Source organism: Oncorhynchus keta, chromosome 34 (assembly GCF_023373465.1).
Source record: "Oncorhynchus keta strain PuntledgeMale-10-30-2019 chromosome 34, Oket_V2, whole genome shotgun sequence".
NCBI classification, from domain to species: domain Eukaryota; kingdom Metazoa; phylum Chordata; class Actinopteri; order Salmoniformes; family Salmonidae; genus Oncorhynchus; species Oncorhynchus keta.
Window position 1 is genome coordinate 80,018,384 of NC_068454.1, and position 4,541 is coordinate 80,022,924.

The following is a 4,541-nucleotide window of genomic DNA, read 5'->3' on the forward strand; positions in this document are numbered from 1 at the left end:
ACTGGGTTTTGTATAACCGATATACACTGGGTTTTGTATAACCGATATACACTGGGCAGGTTCGAAAATAACCTGTGGTAATGTGCACTACCATAAATAAACTAAACTTAATCATGAGAGGCATATTCGCCTGAGATTTAAGACGGGATATTAAAAATAGGTGCTGGGGATAGGACGGTGATCTTGTACAAATACTAGGCGTGGAGAGACAGGAAGGGGAATGCTATGCGGACAAGATAACTGGAATGGTCATTTGAATTGTGGGAGTATTGATCATTGTTCGATTCAACAAATAGTACTGAAATATCCAAATGAGAGGAGAGGGAAACCAAAATCTGAAATGGGATAAAGCCCAATCTATAGACAAGAGGTTCCATGCGAGAGGGAAGCCTAAGAAATAGTGGCGTGAGATAAAAGATTATTAGTGTTCTTTAAAAGCCCTCTGACACAACCGGAAAATAAGATATTAACTAGGGATTTGACCCCTGGGCTTATAGTTGTATAGGTAAGACCTAATATCTGATTCAACAGTCAAAGCTATTGATAAGGTTTCCATAAAGGAGAAAACACAAATAGAAATACAAGGAGGTCGGAACTAACGGGAGTTAATAATAACCTGGTTAATAACCTCTTAGTGAGACGTCTCAAGTTGAAATGCATAGCGCCAAGTTCAAATAAGCGATCAAACTCAAACGTTCATTAAATCACACATGCAGATATCAATTAAAGCTACACTCGTTGTGAATCCAGCCAACATGTCAGATTTTAAAAATGCTTTTCGGCAAAAGAAGCTATTATCTGATAGCATGCACCCCCCCCTGAACCACCTGAACGAGTTGTAAACAAAAGAATTAGCGTAGCCGGCGCTACAAAAACGCTGAAATAAAATATAAAACATGCATTACCTTTGACAAGCTTCTTTGTTGGCACTCCAATATGTCCATAAACATCACAATTGGTCCTTTTTTGGAGTTAATTCCATCCATGTATACCCAAAATGTCCATTTATAAAGCAGGTTTGATCTGGAAAAAAACAGCTTTCCAAAACACAACGTCACTCCAAAACATTTCAAAAGTTGCCTATAAACTTTGCCAAAATATTTCAAACTACTTTTGTAATCCAACTTTAGGTATTTTTAAACGTTAATAATCGATGAAATTGTAGACGGGGCAAACTGTATTCGATAGAGAAAGTAAACAAAACATGCTCATTTTTCCTCTTGCGTAACTATCAAAAGTGTAACGTGTACCAGGAAGTGCCTCTTCTTCGTTTCACCAATGATTAACTTAAACCCAATTCCAAAGACTGGTGACATCCTGTGGAAGTCGTAGGAACTGTAAAATGGGCGCTATCTAATTTCCCTTGACAAAGACAATTGAGGGAACTGTCAGAGGGAAAACATTTTTTAATTCTGAACAGTTTTTCCTCTGGGTTTTGCCTGCTACATAGGTTCTGTTATAGTCACAGACATGATTGAACCAGTTTTAGAAACTTCAGAGTGTTTTCTATCCACACCTACTAATCATATGCATATAATATATTCCTGGCATGAGTAGCAGGAAGTTGAAATTGTGCACGCTATTTATCAAAAAGTAGAAATGCTGCCCCCTATCCTTTAAGAGTAAGGGAATAACGGAGAGATACGATACAGTTTTGTGCCACCAGGATGATATATTTTTTTATGAATCGACTGACATACGATAAATTTAGCACAGAACATGGTACGTTTAAATGTTAGGGTATAGAAAGTTGAGAAGTTTGGTTGGGTTTACTTTGTTGATAGAATTTAAAGCAGAACTCAATCTGAATAGGGAATATATATTTTACAGAGGCAGGCTGATTTGAAGGTAAAACTGTAGGGGGTTAACAGGTTAAAGCAGAACTCAATCTGAATAGGGAATATATATTTTACAGAGGCAGGCTGACTTGAAGGTAAAACTGTAGGGGGTTAACAGGTTAAAGCAGAACTCAATCTGAATAGGGAATATATATTTTACAGAGGCAGGCTGACTTGAAGGTAAAACTGCATCATTTTACGTTGACTACACAACACCGTTCCTCAAATTATGACAGAGAAAATGGGTTGTGGCATTTAGAGGGAAAATGGGTGCATTATAGCTTTGAGTTACTTTTCAAAAGTGGCTAAAAGTTCCAAATACATTTTTTAAGGAGCTGAATATCATAAGGACAGTCTGAAAAGATTCTACAGCAACGGAATTGCTAGTCATTCCATTGGACTATATTGGACTATAAAATAGGTAAGAATGGTTGAATCGTAAAAAGTTATGATTGTTTTCCCGAGTATTGATGTTTGGTTAGGTAACGCCAGTGAATTCGAACAAGAAGTTAAAACCTCATAGAACTCCTCATCCCGGATCCGGGATCGTGACTACTGCTCAAGCTCATTACCATAACGCAACGTTAACGATTTCTGAAAATCGCAAATGAAATGAAATAAATATGCCTGTTCTCAAGCTTAGCCTTTTCTTAACAACAATCTCAGATTTTCAAAATATGCTTTTGAACCATAGAAAATCAATAATTTGTGTAAGAGTGTTGATAGCTAGCTTAGCATTTAGCGTAGCATTTAGCATGCAACATATTCACAAAAACCAGCAAAGCAATCAAATAAAATAATTTACCTTTGAAGAACTTCAGATGTTTCAATGAGGAGACTCTCAGTTACATAGCAGATGTCCAGTTTTTCCTGAAAGATTCTTTGTGTAGGACAAATCGCTCCGTTTTGTACATTACATTTGGCTACCGAAACGAACCGAAAATTCAGTCACCTACACGTCAAACTTTTTTCCGAATTAACTACATAATATCGACCGAAACAATGGCAAACGTTGTTTGAATCAATCCTCAAGGTGTTTTGTCAAATATCTCTTCATTGATATGCCGTTCGTGGAAGCATGGTTTTTCTCAGAATCCCATGGAAAAATACCAGCAGCTGAGTTTTGCGCACCAATTTCCACGCAGGACAACGTGCGGACACTTGGCAAATGTAGTCTCTTATGGTCAATCTTCCAATGATATGCCTGCAAATACGTCACAATGCTGCAGACCCCTTGGGGAAACGAGAGAAAGGGTAGGCTCATTCCTGGGGCATTCACAGCCATATAAGGAGACAATGCAAAACGTAGCTTCAGAAATCCTGTTCATTTCCTGGTTGCAGTAACATCTTGGTTTTGCCTAAAGCTTGTGTTCTAGGGCACTCACAGTGAAAATCTTTGCAGTTCTGGAAACGTCAGAGTGTTTTCTTTCCAAAGCTATCAATTCCATGCATAGTCGAGCATCTTTTCGTGACAAAATATCGCGCTTAAAACGGGCACGTCTTTTTATCCAAAAATGCAATACTGCCCCTAGAGTCTCTTAACATATTCTAAACATTATCTGTTTTCATTACGGGGAACAAGTAAATGTCTTATCACAGTGGTTTGAGTGTATGGCAGTGTATAAAATATTTTGGGGCGACAATTTGGAGATAGACTGAATGAGTTACATGAAACATCGAGGGATTTAAAACGAATGATGTGAAGGGATTATCATAATTATTAGGTTTCGTTGTTGTAGTAAACGTTTGGGTTAAGGGGATTTCCCTGTTCCCAGAGACAAGATATCTTAAAGGGGTACACTCACATATAGAATATTAGGAGTTTTATTTTCGGAGTTTTAATTAGACAAGTGAATAATGTATTGGGAATAGAGTCGTAATTAAAATGCTAAGTCAAAGAGGAGACAGTTACTTAAATCAAATGCATTCTAAATAATAACGAAGAGACAATTACGATAGATTTATGCCCATCGAAATGTTCTTATAAATTTAGCGAATTGAGAGATGAGAGATGTTGATTGATGTTGTAAATTCTAATTCAGGATTCAACAGATGTGATAAATTAGGTTTATCGAACCCGTACTACTGTTGCTGCAGACAGCCAACAATGATTTACTATTCATTGAAAGTCGTTGCGTCTCGGCTCTAGGTTGAGCGCTTGTTGATGACATCACCCACAAGGCACTTTTGTCGCCACGGAAATGATGTTGTGACTGGGGGTAAAGGAGAAAATTGTTTGCTGATAAAAGTGTTTTGTTTATTTGGTTACTGGTTATGGTCTATTTTAGGGTTTGCTTTAACTTAATTAAACATTGTATTCTGGTGTGTTTAAGTAGGATTCCTTATTCCGGGACGGATGGAAGTTATCTAAAATATGTAAGTTGAAGGAGCCATGGGAGAATGCGTTTACATTTTTATTAAATATCTGGGATTAAATTACGGATTTCTTACACTGAGAAATGTACGATATTTGCGACAGAGGGAAAAAGTTAGATAATAATGTTATCAGGTTAATTGTATCTAAGGGTAGCATGTTCATTTAAGTTAACATATACATTGACATTGTTTAAAACTTATGATTAATGATTTGAGGTAAAGGGGAATTATCATTAGGTTTAGTTTATAGTTCACTTTTGAGTTTCTGAATCGAAGTAGCATAGTGAATGCTAGTTAGGCGTGTTGTGTTCTTCTGGGAAAATGGAT